Below are 19622 nucleotides of genomic sequence, written 5' to 3' on the forward strand. Positions count from 1 at the left end.
GATGTTCGCAGCATGAGTGTTGTGACAGTGCAAGGCTCCCACAAATGTGCCACGTTCATAGGCTGGCCCTCCTGCCCTGCCTCCTCCCCAGTGCCCCAAGAGAGGGGCACTGGGGGATGCACAGGGACCACACGGGGATGACGTTGATGTTTTGATTTCAGCAAGACACCCCACATTTAGGAAAATTCAGCTGCTTACTTCAAGGGTGATGTACAGGGGAGGGGAACAGCACCCACAGGCTCGATGCTGGATCGCAGATGCGGTCCCCACGTGGGGGCCCCTTCCTTTCCTTTGGCGGCTAGCAGGAGCTCATGGGCGTCTCTGCAATGTGGGCAGACAGGGCCTGCCCCCGCGTGCCCCAACCTGGCCCCGAGCTTATGGCCCAGAGGGGACGTAGGGCACAGGGTCCCCCAGCAGAGGATGGACACATTGGGTACAGCATCTTGTGTACACAGCAGCACCCGTGGGGGACAGCACTGTGTGTGCGTACAGCAGCACCCATGGGGGACAGCACTGTGTGTGTGTTCAGCAGCACCCATGGGGGACAGCACTGTGTGTGTTCAGCAGCACCCATGAGGTATAGCACTGTGTGTGCGTACAGCAGCACCCATGGGGGACAGCACTGTGTGTGTGTTCAGCAGCACCCATGGGGGACAGCACTGTGTGTGTTCAGCAGCACCCATGAGGTATAGCACTGTGTGTGTGTACAGCAGCACCCATGGGGTTCAGCACCCACCCACCCACACAGGAGTCTCCATTCAGCAGCTCCTCCCAAGGTGACCTACCATCTTCGTGCCAGCAACATCTGCTTCCCTGCAGAAATGCCACCCATTTCAGGGAGTGGTGGGGGAGGCGTCACAGCCCCATTGCACCCAGGGGAGCAGCCAGTGCTCGGAGGGTGCTCAGGGGCCCACGGGGGCCGTCTCCCTGTTCCCTCGCTCTGGGCACCATCTCTCTCGGCAGCCCTACCCGGCCTCCCCTTCCCTACGTGAGCAAGGGGGCTGCTCTTTCCTCACTGCTGCCTTGAGTTGAAGCAGCCTTAGCTAGCGCTGCAGAAGCACGAATGGTGACGACCTGTGTTTTAATTTAGCAGTGCCTGCTCATTAAGGCCAGGGTGAAGTCTGCCTTGGCTCAGGGCCATTGCGGGGGCGCAAGGAAATCAATCCTGTTATTAGGCGCTCTGGCTGGAGCAGCCTGTCACGTCCCGGCTCCTGTCTCAGACGACTGTCGCCCTGGTGCAGCTCGGGCTCTCGTGGGTGCTCTGTGCACCCGGTTGCTCAGAGCCAAGCGCTCATCACCGTCGGGGCCGCCATGCCAGCAGCTGGCAGCCTCCATGGCGCAGTCTGCCGGCGTCCCAGGGATGCTTGGCTCCTGGCTGAGATGAGCGTGTGACTCACCAGGGAGCCGGGAACCCTCTTGGGGGGTTGGAGCTGGAGGTGGGGGACCTGCCAGGCTGTGAGTGACAGCATGGGTTTGTGCTGTGCCCGCGGGGTCCCCGTCTTTGCCACCACCTCACCCCTGTGGTCGGGGCAGCTTGCAAAATAAAAAAGTGGTGTACTGTCCCCCTTGCTCTTCTATAGGCTCCCAGCCTTGCCTGGAACAAGACATGCTTTCCCTGCCTCAGTTTCCCCATCATCCAGGAGGAAGGGTTTTTCCTTTCCTCTTGGAGACAAACCCAGGATGCAAGGCTCCTGCGGTGACAGCCGAGACAAGCGGTTCGGCTTTTGCTCGCCTCCCAAGGGTCTGGGCTCAGGGGCTCACCCCGCGCAGGGCCAACCCGGCGGCTTTCCCCGGCCTGAGCAGAAACCCTGCCTGGCCAGGGCAGCACCTTTTACTGCTGCTTTTACAGCCCCTGAGTTCATAAAATGTCAGGTTGCACAGGACCCCGTGTTGCCACTCGTTTAATCAGTGGAGGACTTGGGAAGAGTGCGCCGCTAGTCGTTAATTTGATTCACTGGTTAGATATGCTCAGACTGATTGGGGCACATAACTCACAACACAGATCAAAAATTGCTGCCGCATCCCCGCCCTGAAACTTGACAGGCCATCGGTTTCCCTCCTTCTCTCTGCCAGAGGTGTCTGGCTCATCACTCAATTTTTACCAGCTTTTTATCACTATTTTGTCTCCCAATTCAAAGCCAAGATCCCAGAAGTGCTCTGGACCTGGTGTTTCTGGCACGTTGTGGGTGAAGGTGGTGCTGCTTCCTACCTGACCACCCACCTTTCCTCTCCAGATGCGTGGTCCTGTCCTCCCACACCACCACGGCTGCCTCTCCCATGGTATCCGTGAAGACCTGGGGGTATTGGGGTCCACTGCCCTCTGCTGCGAGGCTACTCGTGCCATAGGAGAGAGGTGTGCTGTTGCAGCAGAGCCACAGGACAGGCACCGTCGAGACCTTGGCATACCAGTATGCTGCCACAATGGGAAGGTGCTGGAGGAGGCTGGGAGCTGCCAGACTTGTGTGCACACAGAAAACGAGTGCAGAAGGACTGCCGGGATGGCTATGGCTGAGGCTAGCTAGGTGTATTATTAAAAGGTATTAGACCACTCCGTTAAGGTAATTAATTAGCCTTTCAAGTATCTGCTCTCCTCTGTGCTCTTGGAGGGAGATGGCAGTGCAAGGGACCTGGTAACGGCCTCGTCTCTCAGAAACATCTGACCTTGTTCCCGTCACTCACATCCGCAGAGCCCATCTAGCATCCCCACGCACTGGCACCAATGCACCGACACGCAGGACCATCACGGGGGTATCGGGGCGAGTTACAGCTCCCCCAGCGTCCACTCGGGTGCTGGCACATGGCTGCAGGGCCTGGGGGATGGAGAACATGAAGGACGTGGTGACCTCTGGGTGCCAAAGTCTCAACTAGGAAGGAGGGCCCGCTGAGTGGCCCAAAAATGGAGCGTGGGTGGATAGGGACGCTCAGGAAAGCCGCGCTGTGGTTTTGAGCTAGGCAGAAGGCACTGGGCCCGGTGCCGGAGAGCATGGGGCACAACCCCACTCCTTAGAGTGTTTCTTTCCACCTAAAGGCAGCAGAATTGATTGCATGGTGTGATGCTCCGAGGTCGAAGGAAATGCGGCTCGGAAACGTCTCTGCAGTGTCCTTGCTGGCAGAGCCCAGTTTGCCCCCCAATGGTGGCCCGAAATGCCATGCGCAGAGCCGGCAGCAAAGCGACTCTTCCTGGAGGACGTGGTGAAACAACAGCATCCGCTTTTGGGGGTAGACGCTGCCCCAGGCTCTGCTGGGACGGCCTGGCCCAGTGCCAGGCCTGGCTCGGGGATGCCTGTGGCCCTGGGGCAGATGGCCAGAGCCGGTGACCCGCCGGGAGCGTGTGGGGGCCGGGGGCTGGGAGGGGACAGGCATGGGGGGAGTGAGGTGACTGGTGTGGGGTGACCAGTGCAGGGTGACCAGGGATTTGACTGGGGCTTGGAGTGATCTGTGGGGGGTGACTGGGATCAAGAGACTGGTATGGGGGAGACTGATGTGGGGTGATCGGTGTGGGGTGACAGGGCTGAGGTGTCTAGCGGGGGGGTGACTGGCAGGGGTCGACTGGTGGGGGTGGTGACCAGGGGTGCGCAGATGGGTGTGAAGTGACTGCGGTGAGGTGACCAGTGAGGAGGACCTGGGAGGTGACAGGGATGAGGGGACTGGTGTGCAGTGACTGGTGTGAGGGGACCGTTCGTTATGAGGTGATCAGTGTGAGGGGATCAGTGTGAGGGGACCAGTGAGAGGGGACGGGTGTGCATGGATGGGTGTGAGGGGATGAGTGGGGGGGATCAGTGTGAGGGGACGGGTGTGCATGGATGGGTGTGAGAGGACCGGTGTGAAGTTACCAGTGTGAGGTGACCGGTGTGAGGGGACCGGTGAGAGGGGACGGGTGTGCATGGATGGGTGTGAGGGGATGGGTGTGAGGTGACCAGTGTGAGGGGACAGCTGTGAGGTGACTGGTGTGAGGGGACGGCTGTGAGGGGACGGGCGTGAGGGCACGGCTGTGAAGGGAAGAGTGTGAGGTGACCGGTGTGAGGGGATGGCCATGAGGGGATGAGTGTGAGGGGACCGGTGTGAGGGGATGGCCATGAGGGGACGAGTGTGAGGGGACGGGTGTGAGGGGATGAGTGTGAGGGGACGGGCGCGAGGGGATGGTTGTGAGGGGACGGTTGTGAGGGGACGGGTGTGAGGGGATGAGTGTGAGGGGACGGACGTGAGGGGACGGGCGTGAGGGGACCGGTGTGAGGAGATGGTTGTGAGGGGACGGGCGTGAGGGGAAGAGTGTGAGGGGACGGGCGTGAGGGGATGAGTGTGAGGGGATGGGCGTGAGGGGACGGGCGTGAGGGGACCGGTGTGAGGGGACGGGCGTGAGGGGACGGGCGTGAGGGGACGGGCGTGAGGGCACGGCTGTGAGGGGACGGCTGTGAGGGGACGGCTGTGAGGTGACCGTTGGGGAGCGGCCGGAGCGCGGGGCCTGCCCGTGGGGCGGGGCCGCCCCAGCCGGCGGGGCGGGGCGGGGCGAGGGGGCGGGGCGAGGGGCGGCCCCTCGGCAGTGGGCGGGAGCAGCGCGGAGCCGCCGCACGCGAGCCCGGAGGGGCCGGGGTGCCGCAGCGCCCGCTCCGCTCCGCTCCGCTGCGGCCGGTAAGTTTGCGCTTCCCGCCCGGGGCGCCCGAGCTGGCGGCGAAGTTTCCGCCCGGCGCCGGGGCTGCGCGGGACGGGGCTGCCCGCGGGCCGGGGTGACGCCGGTGCGGGCGGGAGCGGAGGTGTGACCGGGGCCGCGGGCACGGCGGTGCCGGGCTGCAGCGGGCGGGAGCGGCTCCTCCCGCCTTGCCCCGGTGCCGGGAGCAGGGCAGGGCCGGGGGCGAGGGCTGCGGCCGCGCTCGGCGCCGCGGCGGGACGTCCGGGTCCCGCGGCCGCCCGGGCTGGGGTGCAGCCCCCCGGCTGGCCGGGCAGGGGACGCGGTGGTGGCAGCGGAGGCGACCGTGAGCTCCTGTCCCGGGGGCTGGCGGCGCTCTGGCCGGGCTGCACCCCGAAGCCAACTTGGTGCAGAAGCACCTGGGGCTGCTTTGCCCGGCGGGATGGCCATGGGGAGGGCTGAAGGTGCCCTCTGGAAACGGGGGCGGCCACCGGCCCTGCTCCGGCTCCGCATCCGTGCGTGGGCGGTTGCGCGCCCGCCTGCGGGTGCCTTTGGGGTTTTTCGGGGAGACGGCCGGGGTGCGTGGCTTGGCCGCGGGGCGCAGGTGCGGCGCAGGGAATGCACCGTGCGGCTCCAAGCGGGGAAGAGCGCTGGTGCTCCCGGCTGTGGGCACCCGCAGGCCCTGCTGGAGCAGTGGGGTTGTCCGTAGCGTCCTGGCCGGCAGCCAGCTCCAGCGAGTCCGTTCTGCTGGACTAAATTCCCCACCGCGGTTCCAGCCTGCTATGGGATTCTCCTGCACTTCTTGCGCTTGTCGTGTGTCGTTCCGGCGGAGCGGTAAGGAGGTGCCGGAGCTGTGCTGGGTGTCTGCCTCGGGATACTTGAGCCTTTACGTCCCCATCTGTGTCAGAGCCGGGTGCTTTTGCCATCCCCACCTCTTCCCCAGCACCTTGCTGCTCCCCTGCAGCCCTCTTCCAAAAAGCACGGAGAAGGAGTGGGAGCGATCCCCAAAGACATCTCCAAATTGTGCAGAGGAAAGACAGTTTTGCAGCTGGCAAGGTGACCGTGGCACAGAGATGTGCCCGGGTCACCCATCGCTTTGTGGTCCCCAGCCCTGCGCTGGGCTTTGGCGTCTTTGCCCCACGTGCCCCTCCATGTCCTTCGGGCGAGCGCACCTGGGGCAGCGGGTGCTGCGGGGTGCTGCCGCTGCGGGTGCTCTGCCGGCCCTGGAGCTGTGGCAGCCGCAGGCCCTCTGCAGCAGCGAAACTTCAGTCCTTGAGCGAAGGTGCTCATTTAATTTGCGCTGAGGTGCTGCTGCAGATATTTTATTCTCATGCACGAGCTGCACAGAAGCGCCGCGACCGGCAGGAGTCGTCTCCTGCCTGCTGCATTGTTTCTCGCTAGCGCAGCTCCTTTGACGACGCGCCGCCGAGGGCTCCTGGCTCCTAGAGCTGCGGTGCCGTAGTCGGGGCGGATGGCGCTTTTTGGCCTTTGCTGCCTTTTGGTGCCTTTTTGCCAGGAGGCTGTGGTGGGAATGAGAGTTGCTCGGTGTGTTTTGTGTGTCAGGAAAGCGCGGGGCGCCAGGGGAGGCGATGCACCCAAGGTCATTGAGCCCGTTGGAGGCAGCGGGCGCGCGTCACTTGAGCTGCCCGAGAAGAGAACGATCTAGTAAAGCGCTAATCCTCTACTGTACCCCCAAACCCCTTAAGTGCTCTTGGGGCGATGCCGTGTCCCCTTCTTGCAGATGGGGAAGTGCAGAAACAGGTCTGACCTTGCCTGATCACCTGGAGAGCCAGAGTTTCTCCATCTCCTGCCTGCGCGGGAAAGCTGGGAGCAGGCCGATGCGATGTCCTAGAGCAGGACTGATGCCCAAAGCAAATGAGCAGACCTAGTGTCCACCGGCTTTTGCATTTTGCCCTTGGGTGCTGAGGGACTTGCCCTCTTGGGTGCAAGAGCCTGCTGTCCCCTTGCTCGTCCCTGCGGCTGGGATGCCGGCTGCCCTCTGCTCGCCTCCTGGAGGAGCTTGCACTTCCCTAAGCGCTCTTTGATTATTAGCCCTAATAATTGCGTTATCGCATTGATTGAAACGTTTCAGAGGCCAGAGCTAATTTTGCTCTTCATGCCTTCCTTCATCTATAATGGGATTTTGATAGCATCGTGCGTCCTGAAGTATTGGATAAACTCAGCACAATTCCCCATTTATTAATTAAACCTTAAATTAGGCAGCATGCGGCTGGAATGCGAGATGCCCCCGTGCCTGCATAATCCGGCTCCCGCGGCCAAGGGACGGCGAATGGCCCTGTGCCTGCACTCATGTGTCCCTGCCAAGCCCTGAAGCGTGGGAGCCAAATCCCTTTTGAGCTCGGAGGTTTGCCCGCATCCCAGCGGGGCCTTTCGCTTGCTCCCGTTCGTGCTGCAAGTCAAACGACGTTTAATCTGCTTCGGTGCCTGGTGGAGGGATCGTGATTTCTCTCCGTATCACTGCTACACGAGCAAAGGGCCAGTCTGGCAGCGCGGGCCCTGGTTGAGGGGTCTCGACGCTGGCGTCGCCCCTTTGGGGAGGTGCCCGTGCTGTGGCATGTTGGGGGTTGCTTGGGGCTGGCTCTGGGAGGGGACGTGGCGCTGGCTGACGCGGCGCTGGGGAAGGTTGGCCTGCTCCGGTCCTTCCCCAGAGCCAGCCGCTGGCGAGTTGTCCGTCTGCTCTGCACCAAATCCACCGCTGACAGGGGCCAAGTGCCTGAAAGCGTGTGATTCAGCATCTATGATGAGACCCTGTCTGGAAGCGGGTCCTGGTGGCTTTAAGGCTTTCTTCAGATAATGTGGCCTAATATTTTAATATGTTTTAGTTAAGTGCATCACTTTAGGCGTTTCTCGCTCCCCCACCCTTCCTGGTCCTGTGTGGGAGCAGCAGACGGGTGCAGCATTAGCAGATGTTAGAAAGCCTGGGGCAAAGTCTGTGCTTGTGGATGCGGAGCTGTGGAAGGGTGTTGGAGGCACCTTTCCTCCTTGAGAAGGTCTGGGCTTACCTAAACCAGGAGCTCATCTGACCCTGTGCCAGGTGGAGGTGGCGCGCAAGGATCCTGCCCTGGCTGGACCACGCCGGAGCTGATCCCGGCTCGGCATGAAGCCGCGGGAACGGGGATGCACGGCTGCATCCCCGTTCTGAGGTCTGAGAGCTGCTGGGCTGCTCTTGGGCCGGGGTTTGCAGAGCTGATCCCGCTGCAGCGAGGCAGGCACGCAGCGTCATGCGTGGGGAGGCCCCTTCGCCCTCGTCCGGGACGCGGGACGCTGCGTGGAGACGTGGCCGAGGGCAGGGGATCCCTGAGGCGGCAGCTCCTTGCTTGCGTCGTGTACTTGTGGGCCTCGAGTGTAGGGAGCAAGGGGAGGAAAAAGGACTTTATTGCCATGCACGGATTTACGAACCTGCTGGACCCATCTGGCAGTGGCTGGGGCAAGACGGGAATGCCCTGTGGGGCTCTGATCCCTGGTTGCTCATCTCCCAGGGGCGTTAAGGAAATTTCTCCTGTTACTAAAGCCCCGGGAGTGCTGAGTTACTGCCTGAGGGTGCCGGCACAGACGTGTGCCCTTTCCATGCACAAAAACCTGCATTGCTGCGAGCAGCCGCTGCCTTGTGCCGCAATGAACTCTGCGGTGAGGCCGTGCCAGGCTCATCTGTTTGTTCATGCTGCTTGCGAGACTGATGCTTGCACGCTCGGCAAGGCTCCAGGCTGCAGGGGGACCCACGGGGCGAGCGGCTGCAAATGCCGGTGTCGGACACCGGGAGCCTTGGTGCTTTCCCTGCACTTGCAGCTCCCTAGAGGCTGAGCTCTCGAGGTTCGTACTGGGGGAATATTGTGCTCTGGGATACACCAGTTGTGCAGCTCCCTCCTTGCAGCTGGGAGCCCCTAAAACGTTGCTCTTATTCCCCCAGAACACCCAAAGCAGAGTGGGGACCCGGTTGCAGCTCGGAGGAGCAGGGGACCAAGGGACCTACAGCCTGGACTCTGCCCCTCTGACGTAGGGGCAGACGAGCTGACCACCCCATCTGGGTGTCCAGTCACTTACAGTGGCTTTTTTCATCCGTGCAATGAGGCTCAATCATGTTAGTGCTCAAAGTGGCCTGGGATGTACTTTGTGTTGTGTTTAACTCCCTGCACTTGCAGGTGGATGCAACGCTGTGTCCTCGCCGAGCCTGTCGCCACCTGGGAGTTGTGCCAGGGTGGGTGGCCCAGGGACCTAGCACCTTACTCTGTCTCTGGGGGCCTCTGTGGGTTGGGTTCGGGCAAGCAGGGGCCAGGGTCGCTCCTGGACACTGGGAAGGTGGCCAGGAGCTGTTTCTCTGGGTCTCCAAGGCTGGCAATTCCTGTCGTGCTGGGAGCTAGCAGAGATTTCTTTTGGGGCTGCGTCCTGACAGGAGCCCGGATCCTGGGGGTGCTGGAGATGCATCAGCTGGGGCTGTGCCCCTGCAAATCGCACCCTGAAGCTGCTAATGTTGCAAAGGGAGGAATAAAACCTATATTAACGTAGATCAAGAACTGCGCAGGGCAGGAGCTGCTTGGTGCTGTGTGTTCACTCTCCATCCTCTCTTCTAAAATCAATCCAGCTCGTCTCTGTTCTCTCCTAGATTAGCTTCTGGCTCTTCCCCAAGAGCAGTCTGGCTTTTTTTCCTATTGATCAAAAGATATTGCTGTTTCACGGGGCCACCACCGTCAAGGCTTGAATTCGGGGCCCAGTGGGGAGTGCGTGGAGCAGAAAAACTTTGTAAACTTGGGAGCGAGCAGGCAGGGTGCCCTGTGTCCCGCTCTGCACGAGGCTGCTGGAGCTGGGTGACCGCAGCAGCCCCAGCAGCGGCTTTGGTCGTGCTCACTCACGGCCTGGCAGCCCTGCCCATGCTCAGCACTGTGCCTTTGCCCTGGCTTTTGAAGTGCTACTCCGGCCTTCGGCGTTGGATGTTTTTAATGACTTGGCCCATCTCCTTCTGCTGCCCTATTTAGCTGTGCTCTCCTCTCCTGCCTGCCGTCGCCCGCTGAGCGAGGCACGGCTGCCATGGCGTTACCGGGGCAGGGGGACAGGCTGGGTGCTGCGGTCCAGCAGGCAGCACCCGCTTTCTTGGGGACAGCAGCCTGGCACCTTTCTTTGGAGTTTTTTTTTTTCTTTGCTTCCGAGAGCCTGTGGGACCTGCGTGACCTGAAAAGCTCCTGCAACCGGACATCTCTGCCCATCCCAGGCCGACTGTAGCTTCACCTCTGCAGGTGTCTGACTGTAGCTCTACAAGCATCTTAAAGTGATCTCTCTTTTGCTTCTCAGCTAATTAGCAATGAATCTTCCTTCCATGAGGTCTCTGAGGCTCTCCAAGCATCGCAATAACACTTGATGAAAATGGAAAGCCGAGAGCTTTAACGGTGAGAAGAGGAGGAAGAGAAAGCAGTTGCTGGCCCGTTTGCTGATTGCACCGAAATGCCGCTTGGTTCAGCAGGGAGCGTCTGCTGCAGCGTGTTTGCCTGCTCCCGTGGGAGCTCTTGCACCAGTCCCAGTTTAATCTTTCTAGCATCCTTCCCTCGTTGCTTCCTGCAGCCTGACTCTGTGTATTCATGGGCCAGGGAAGCAGCGATGGTGGGGAGAAGGGAGGTTCAGGCCCCCAACTCCCCCTGCCTCCCTGGATGAGGGAGGGAAGCTGGGAAGAGGTGCAGGGAAAGATGGGGTTAGAAAGAGGCCTGAGGAGAGCAAGCAGCACCAATGGGTGCAAGGATGGATGCAAGACAAGGCTTTGAGCCACAAGCGCCTTGGGATACAGCCATGGGCCACTTCTCCCCAACAATCTACTGAACCGTGCAGAGATCTCCTGTGCACTTTTACTTACATCTTTCTCCTGTTTTACCTCATTACTGTCCTGATTTTACTCAGTCAAAGGCACAAAGAACATCTCTAAGCTGCAGCATCGCACTCCCAACAGCCCTCAGGCTGTCTGGCCAGCGCCCACTGACATCTCTGGGAACGAGCCATGGTCCCCATGCCCAGAAACATCACCGCATGCGTCTCCGCAGGGTGCCTGAGCGGAGCTGTGCTGCTGGGTGGAAAAAGCAGAGGCTGAACGAGCAGACCCAGATGTGCAGAAGGCTCGGGCAGTACGGTGAGGAGCGTAAAAACCTGGAGAGCTCTGTTGGGGACCCGAATACCCAGGCAGGTTGTTTTGGCAGCCTGAGAGATGCAGGGCTAGTATGAAGTTACTGCAGAGGATGAAATCATCCTTTCTCAGAGGTGCCATCTCTGCTCATATCCTTCTTGGCTGCCTCGTGGCCTCTCACTGGACTGTTTTTGTCATATCTTGCCCAGAGGCATGAACCACCCTGGTTTTTCTTGGATGCTGTGATACGACCCTCCTCCCAAGGTGGAGGCTCTGTGAAGAAGAGCTGAGTGGGGCAGCGGATGGCTGGACAGCCACCCCACACCTGATCTGCTGTTGGTCAAGGGCAATGCCTGTTTCAGTGAGGTTTTATTATTGCAATGACTGTGTACCAAAGATTCCTGTCCCGCTGGGAGCTGTCACGCAGGTGAACCTGAATGTCTGTCCCAGCATCTGTCCACTTAGCAGATGGTGCTCCATAGCTGATGACTTCTCTTTAAAGATGCTGAGCAGAAAGCAAAAAGAACATCCTGGGGAAATGCTCGTGACTTCCAAACCTGTCATGGTTTGCATAGGAAATTGCAGGAGCTGCGGCAGGGCGAGCGTGATGTCCCCTCTGCACCCGGCCTGGAAGAGCCAGCATGTGAGGATGCCTGTTTCTGCCCCGTTTCATGGTGCAGGCTGGGATCCTTGCCCCATTTCACACTGGTGTAGAGAGGCAGGACTTTGCCAAGGTCCTTGAGTGGGGGCCGGGGGCAGAGCTGATCCCGTGCGCCGAGTCTCTCCAATACTTTGACCTTTAGCTGTTCAAACTGTCTAAGCTGATGAGAGCTGCTGTAGCGCAAGGCAGTGCATTAAGGAAGCTATAGCCAGTTATTTTGACTTGGGAACATCATAAACCATTAATCTGGTACCCGAATGATGGATTACGGCTACCTTTAAGACCGTATTTTACTGTTGTTTCTTATTTTTACTCTAAATAATGTAGCTGCTGTGATGCAAAAGCAGGTCCTTTGTAAAAGGAAGGCAACTAGCCATTAAAACATCCAGTCCTTAAATTACTTTTATGTCATCTCCCTTGTAAGCCAGGGACTCGCTCCCCTTCCTGCAAGGGCTCTTGGCTCCACAGTGCAGAAGCAGAGAGCAACTGGGAGCTGGTCCTGGCTCGGCTGCCCCCCAGGACCTTTAACTGCACACAAGGGGGGCAATTTGGCCAGGAATTTGTTATGGGGTTCACGTGGGTGCAAGGTGTCTGTCACCATCTGTGGCACCTCCGTCTCTGCAGATGCTTAGAGGGCACATGTGTATGTTAGGAGTTTGGGTGTTAAAAATACTCTGCAGCAAGGCACAGCTCCGGGGACTTGCAAACGCAGTGAAATTAGCTCGTAGCCAGTCGGGGAGCTAATCAAATGGGTTTTTACAGGAACTGTGTAGTTCTCAGGCAGGCTAACCCATCTCCTGATTACTCATCTCCTGGGGAAGGGCCTGCGGTTGTGCCTGCCCTCTGGTGCAGATGGGTGAACCTGAGCACATCGTTAATTTTAATTAGATAAGCTTCTGGGTGCCAGCACCTGATGAGAGGTAGCAGAGATGAGCTCGCCTCAGAGGTGATGGTGGGGAAGGAGGGTGCTAGTGCTCTCTGTTAGCCAGCGAGTGTGGCCATGTGGGCAGGAGGATGGTGGCTGATGTGGCAGGACCGGGTGGCCCGCTGTCCCCAGTCTGTCCAGTCCTTGAATGCTGATGTGGGTGGTCACAGAGAGGAAGGTGGCGAGGGTTTGTGGCCCGGAGAGGCCGAGGAGACACCCTAAGTTGTGCTTTCCCGTTGCTGTGAAATAGCGAGAAGCACCTTGCCTGGTCTCAGAGACTGGCCATACTGAGTGCTGGCAGCCATATGTGCAGAGTTGCAAGGTCTCAGCCCACGTACTGGTATTCCTGCTTTTCTGGTTGGGGGTTTTGAGGCTTGGAAATAGCATTGCTGTGTCGGAAATGATGTTGCACTGCCAGTCTCCGGTGGCCTCCATCTGCAGTGGTGCCTCGAGTGGCCGCAGGCCATAATTTCTTCTATATTTTTCCACTTCTGGTTCCTGAGGGTGAGTGTGCTGTGGGGCCCAGGATCACAGAGCATCCAACCTGGCCGGGGTCCCAGGGCAAAGTGCTGTACCTGTGGTTTGCTCGTATTTGGGTTGGGGGATAGGGAAATGCGCTATCTTTTTCCGAGTGGCTTTCTCCGTGTGAAATATCTCGGCAGCTCACGTTTTGTGATGACGCTTAGCGCTACCAGAGCAGCAGCCTCACTCCCGCAAACACACTCAATTAGCCTGTTGGTTCCTGTTTTCCAGCCTTGGTATAAATATCCTTCTTGAAAAGCCCTTCAAGAAGTGCCAGGGCTGGAGCAGTTGGAAACATCCCTCTGCTTTAGGAGCATAAATCAGGAGAGGAGCGTGGGCAGCAGTGGGTTACCAGGGTAAAAGCGTTCCCCGAGCCACTGGAGCTGGTAGCTGATAGTGCCTGGGCACTAGGCCAGCACCTCAGTGGGGTGGATTGTGCTGATGGAGGGTCTGATTCAGTGACACTAATGCACTTATTCCAGATTTACACTAAGGTGAGAGGAGGGGGGATTGGGCCCCGTATTTGTTGTGCTGGCTGCCTTGCTGCAGAGCTCCTCTCTGCCCTGACGGGAGAGTGATGACTTGGATGGTGCGGTCCCACCACTCTGCTTCCTTGCTGCTTGCAGCCCAAGGTGTGCTTGGAGGTGCCCCAGGTCCTGCCCTGAGCCTGCAGGCTCTTCCTGGCCTCGCAGGGCTGGGACCGGCCTCCGTGGTGCTGGTGGGGGGCTGCTGCGCTGCCGTTCCTGCTGACGAGGGTTGAAGCAAAGGTGCATCCCTGAGATGCTTCCCTCCTTCGGCAAGCCCGTGTCCCTGGCCACCCTCTCCCACCTGCATCCCCATCCCTGCTCGCGTTGCACTGTATTTGGGGTGACGCGGGGTGCTGAGCCCAGCCAGCCAGTGGCTTGGTGCAAGCCTTGGCGATTGCAAGCGTGGCAGCCTGTACGGCAGGGAGGGTCAGGGCCTCGTGCTGCAGATGGAGGTGGACATGGCACCGTGGCCCACATTGGGACTTCAAGGCCATGGGTGCTGGCACCTGGCCCTGGGTGCAGGTTTGCACCCTGTGAACATGCATGTTGGCAAAGGGCTAGATACAGATATGCATGGGCATGCGGCTATGCCTTCCTTTTGCATCAGGGTCCTGCTGTGTCCCCCCCAGTTGGATTACTTGGGGGGAGTTTTCATCTTGTGGGATTTTTATGGTAGAGAAACAATCCCCAGGAGCTGATAGCTGCCTTGGGGGTGAGGGAGGCTGGGCAGCACTGGAGGGTTTTGCTTTTCAGGCTCCTGGGATAAACCGCCTCTGTGTTGTGGGCCACTGTTTTGGGGTGCAGCACTGCTTCTCTTGCCTGAGCAAGGGGACCCCACGGACCTGGCACAGGTCTGGAGCTGCCAGGGCTCCTGCAGATCCCTCAAGCGCTGTGGATCCCAGATCAGCAGGGTCTTGACTGCACTTCCTTGAGAGGGAGATGCTCCATGTCTATCCGTTCCTCCCTGAGGACAGTCCCTGTTGTCCCGGGAAGCCCAATGAACCAGCTCCGCTGGTGTTGGTGAAGCTGCAGGTGGCTCAACCTGACCACAGGATCTCTGTAGCTGAGAGTTGCAGGCTCACTGAAGCAGGCTTTTAAAATGCAAGGCTGGAAATGCTCCCCGTCCCTAAGGCGCTGTGCCGGATGCTGGCTGGGTTCTGCAGAGCGGTCTCTTGGTGCAGCCGCTACTCCTGTGCATCGGAGCTGCGAATAGCTCCTGAAATGCTGGGATCTCGAGGTGTTGGTGGAGGGTTCCCAGTCTCTATGTGATCTCTTGCCACCCTTCCTAACTGGGCAGTGAGTTTCATAGCTGGGGGCAAGGAGAAATTGGGAAATTGTCACCAGGGAATCACAGAATCACAGAATGGCTGAGGTTGGAAGGGACCTCTGGAGATCATCTAGTCCAACCCCCCTGCTCAAGCAGGGTCCTCTAGAGCATATTTGCCAGGATCGCGTCCAGGTGGGTCTTGAATATCTCCAGCAAAGGAGACTCTACGACCTCTGGGCAACCTGTTCCAGTGCTCAGTCACCCTCACAGTCAAGAAGTTTTTCCCCATGTTCAGATGGAACTTCCTGTGGTTCAGTTTGTGCCGTTGCCTCTTGTCCTGTCACTGGGCACCACGGAGAAGAGTCTGGCCTCATCCTCTCGACACTCCCCCTTCAGATACTTGTACACATTGATGAGATCGCCTCTCAGTCTTCTCTTCTCCAGGCTGAACAAGCCCAGCTCTCTCAGCCTTTCTTCAGAGGAGAGATGCCCCAGTCCCCTCATCATCTTGGTAGCCCTCCACTGGACTCTCTCCAGGAGCTCCATGTCTCTCTTGTACTGGGGAGTCCAGAATTGGACACAGTACTCCCGGTGAGGGCTGAGTAGAGGGGCAGGATCACCTCCCTCGACCTGCTGGCAACACTCTGCCTAATGCACCCCAGGATCCCATTGGCCCTCTTGGCCACAAGGGCACATTGCTGGCTCATGCTTAACTTGTTGTCCACCAGCACTCCCAGGTCCTTCTCTGCAGAGCTGCTTTCCAGCAGGTCAGCCCCCAGCCTGTCCTGGTGCCTGGGGTTATTCTTGCCTAGGTGCAGGACCCTGCACTTGCCTTTGTTGAACTTCATGAGGTTCCTCTCCGCCCACCTCTCCAGCCTGTCCAGGTCCCTCGGAATGGCAGCACAGCCTTCTGGGGTGTCAGCCACTCCCCCCAGTTTAGTATCCTCAGCAAACTTGCTGAGAGTGCACTCTGTCCCTTCCTCCAGGTCATTGAGGAATACATTGAGCAAGACTGGACCCAGGACTGACCCCTGGGGGACACTGCTAGCTACAGGCCTCCAACTAGACTCTGCAGCACTGACCACAACCCTCTGAACTCTGCTCTCTAGCCAGTTCTCAATCCACCTCACTGTCCACGAATAACACCGCACGCACCTGTTCTTTGGGTCTGCCCAGACTAGGCTGGTCCTGAGTCTGGTGTGGTCTCAGGAGTAGACCTTGAATTTGGGCCTCTGCTGGTTGGGTCCTGAAATGGCTGTAGGACTACCCAATTTCAGCAGCATCCATCCTCCATGATGTCTAGCTCACCTATGTCCTTCTGGTATGTGCCGGTGGGTGCTGCTGGGGTGTGGGTGCAAGCGGGTCTGTGAACCGGGCTGGCCCCAGGGTGGTGGGAGCAGATGTTCCCTCTCTCCAAGGAGGGTCCTTCCAGCCCCAGGTAGATTCCCTTAGGATGAAGTTTGTAATTTTTGCTTCTTCCACATCTGGGAACTTGGAAAGGTTCGGAAGAGGCCAAAAATTCTCTGTTAATTAAATGACCATTAGAAGCCAAGTCATGTTTTCCCTTAATTAGACTCTGTTCCCCATTAGGAGCAAAGTCATACAAATGGATTCAGAAAGCACAGTGTATCTGTGTAAACACCACAGCCTGAATAATTAAACCTTCTCCATCTCCCCGAGCCTAATGGAGTTTCTCTCTGTAGAGGGTGGGCTCCAGGCTTCAGCCTGGGAGATGCTGGCAGGAGGAAGGACTGGCGTGGGGAGATGTGGCAATGAGAGGCAAAGGTTTGTCCGGCTTTTTAAAAGGGAAGGGAAGAGCAGATCATCGAATAATGGTGGAAGACAGCTGCTGGACCTTGGGTGAGAGAGGGGCTTGCAGATAATGTTTTCCGTGTTTCCTTCATTGTGGCTCCTTGTGAGCCCAGTTAGCAAATGGGATCCAGGGGAAGGAGAAGGTTTGGGATCTGATATGACGCCCCTGGGGAGCTGCACTGAGAAGGGTATGTCTCCCCAGATACGTGGCAGCTCTCCACACTCTGCAGCTCCCTCAATTTGTGGGGAGAGAGACTGTGGTCATCCTCATCTGAAGCAGGAACATGCCGTTTGCTCCCCTCCCAGCATGTAGTCATCTCGCTGGTGTTGCAAGATGCTTGGATCAAACCCATCTGAGCGGGCTGAAGGGGGCTCTCTGGGGGCATAGTTGTCTGCACTTCTGGCAAACGCTGCCACTGAGCTCGGGGTTGTTACAATTTCCTAACTTTGTAATTTCATAACTGTTGCTGGCAGTTACGTGGTGATGAGTCCTCCTGCTCCTTCCTAAAGCATAGTTGTGTTTTAAGCCATGGATGACGTGATCCTAGGCTGTGGCTTGTGAATTTGCCGTTATCCAAAATGCTAGACCAGTGTCTCTACCTATTAATGTGCCGAGTTTGATACTAGATACACAGGTCTCATGCAGGGTGGGAGCTTTTGCAGTAGCTTTACACTTGTGCAAAAGGCCGGAGAGTTGGCCAGGCATCATACTGGTGGGGCTTTGAGTCTGCCTGAGATGGGCTGAGCTCAGTCTTCAGGTCTGGCTCTATCCCTGGGAGTGAAAGAGCCTGGAGGTGTCAAAATCTGACTCTAGATGCTGTCAAATACCTCAGCTCTACCTAAAACTCTCTGTTTGCCCCTGGGACATACAGCAGGGAGCATGTCAGCTCTTTATGTCCTGGGGTGCACAGGCTCCATCCCAAAAACAAGCCACAGGGGATCTCCCCTTTGCGGCCCATCAACCATGGCAGGGTGAATCATCCTCATCATGTCGTGTTTGCCGAACGATCCTCCCTGCTCAGGACCAAATCCCTCAATTATCCGACCATTGACTATTTGGGAATTTCATTAGCAGAGTCTTGAAACCACAAATAGTGGCGCTGGACAGTGCAGATTTTGCCATTGGTTCCCTAATTTGACGTTTCTGGAGTGCTAGAGGGTTGCCCAGGTCTCCTGGGGCCACCCCTGGTACCCAGGGGGATGATTGTTGGCCCAGTGGGCAGTGCAGAGTTCAGGCTCTGGGTTTGCCATCCCAGATGGAAGATAACTCATTGCTCCAAGCCCATGTTCAGAGCAGCCATTCGTTATCTAATGAACTTCCCTAGGTTCAGATAGGTGTGGACAGCCTCATCTTTCCAGCCCCTGGTGTAAGGCAGCAACTGCTGATGCAGCGATGGCCACTTTCCTGTGTTTGGAGAGCAGAGATAAGGCACCAGCCTACTTGGGCTGTCCAAAACATAACCTGAATGTGATTAATCACAGTATCGTGCTCCTCTAACTAGTTTCCAAAATGTGCCATCACTAATTACTACCTGAACTTCATTAATCTTGATTTTTTTTTTTTTGGTACGATTGCTGTTTTCTGCCCTTCTCTCCAGCTCTGTGGAGGTGACAGCGGAGGATGGGGGGAGGAAACCTTCCAGTTACGCAGCAACAGGAATCGCCCTCCCTCCCCTGCCGGCAGGGAAGGAAAGGTTTAGGATGCAAAACCTGCCTGATCCGCCCCCGCGCTGCCTTGCTGCGAAGAAATGGATGTTTTCCAGCAGTTACACTTTGCTGCCTGCAGAGCCAGCCTGACGCTGAGCAGATGCTCTGTGGAGCCGCAGCTGGGTGTGAGAGAGGCCCCGGAGACTTCCCGGCTGCCTTATAGCTCCTGTACCCCCAAACCTCCCTGAATCCCCACTGATAGGGAGCACGGAACGTGCTTGGGTACCTCTCTGGGTAGAGGCTTCCCGAGTTCAGGCAAGGTCCTTCCTTGTGTCCCCAGATCCCTTGCTCGGTCTACGCCTTCGTGCACCATCTCGGCTGATGCCGGGCAGGATTGCACCTGAGGCTCTGTGTCTGTGCTGTGTTGCAGCAAGTGCCATGCTCAGAGAGGCCCTGAGAGGTCCCGAGGACCTCAGGTGTCAACCGAGGGAGGTTAAATAGCCATTTATTTAAAAACAGCTCAGCACCATCATACTGGGGTGCTGGTAAAACCTCAAAGCCCTGTTCTTGCTTGTGAGGGCTGCTGGAGCCTGGTACCATGCGGACTTGCTGTGATGGAGCCCTTTGCTGCGGGTGCAGGAGGGATACTTGTATCATGAAAGCCTGGGGGTGCATGCGTGATTTTCCTTGGCCAAAACAGCTTTCAGGATGCTGGAAATGCCCCTTTTTGTGCCTCAGGGTGAGAAACGGCACAGGCCAGCTCATGGCGGAGCAGCGGGCATGGGGTTGGACATAAATGAGCTTGCTCCGAAAGTGGGATTTCCATGCTGGCTCCGCAGCAGGCACCTAGCAGCTCTTTGAGCGGTTCTCGTAAACAAAATCCATCACGGCCTGTCGGCAGGCGACATGCACCGTAGCCACTACCCTAGGTTTTTAATTAAGCCAGCTGCAAGGGCCGGCTTGGCTGCGGTGCCGGGGAAATTAGAGAACGGGGCTCATCAGTTTGGAGCACAGTTGAGCCAGAGCCAGATCCCTGGGCGGTATAAATCAGTGGTAGGGTACAGGAACCAAACCAGCTTACACCAGCAAAGCACCAAAGCATCGTCGGGGATGACTTTAGGCTGAGTCCAACTTGCACCTGATTTAAGACCTCTATAGCAAGTGGTGAGCAGGCATCGCCGCCCTCCAGGCGGCGGCAAAAATTTGAGGCATTGCTGCTCTTGCCTGGGGCGTTGCATCTCCAGCGTGCTGTCTTTATCTGCGTCGGAGGCAGGGAACGGTGGGAGCTGTTACCTGTCCTGTGAATAAATTGGAAACCTCGTTAATCTGTCACCTTCTCCTCCTCAAATCCTTGCTGTAACGTGCTCAAGGTCATGGGGAGACCAACACTTCCTCTTCCAAGTGAGAAGCAGTTTTACCCTGCAGACCGCTTTGCAGAGCCGCCTCTGCCCTGCGGCGCTGAACAGTGCTGAGCTCTGCCAGAGCCGGATTTGCACGTGCTCAGCCTTCGGGAGCA

At 58.0% G+C, this 19622-nt stretch overlaps 1 protein-coding gene across 4 annotated transcripts in view; it reads left to right on the forward strand.

The window, feature by feature from the left end:
• Nucleotides 1-4542: 4542 nt before the first annotated feature.
• SYT2 (synaptotagmin 2) overlaps nucleotides 4543-19622 on the forward strand; it is a 47043-nt gene continuing 31963 nt past the window's right edge. For 3 of the 4 annotated variants that reach the window (XM_068918455.1, XM_068918456.1, XM_068918457.1), the window contains exon 1: nucleotides 4548-4629. The gene's annotated coding sequence lies outside the window, so the exon portion shown is untranslated. Of the gene's footprint in view, nucleotides 4630-19622 lie in introns of all 4 variants that reach the window. The other variant, XM_068918454.1, reaches the window with a different exon arrangement.

The sequence above is a fragment of the Struthio camelus genome, chromosome 24, assembly GCF_040807025.1.
Source record: "Struthio camelus isolate bStrCam1 chromosome 24, bStrCam1.hap1, whole genome shotgun sequence".
NCBI lineage: Eukaryota > Metazoa > Chordata > Aves > Struthioniformes > Struthionidae > Struthio > Struthio camelus.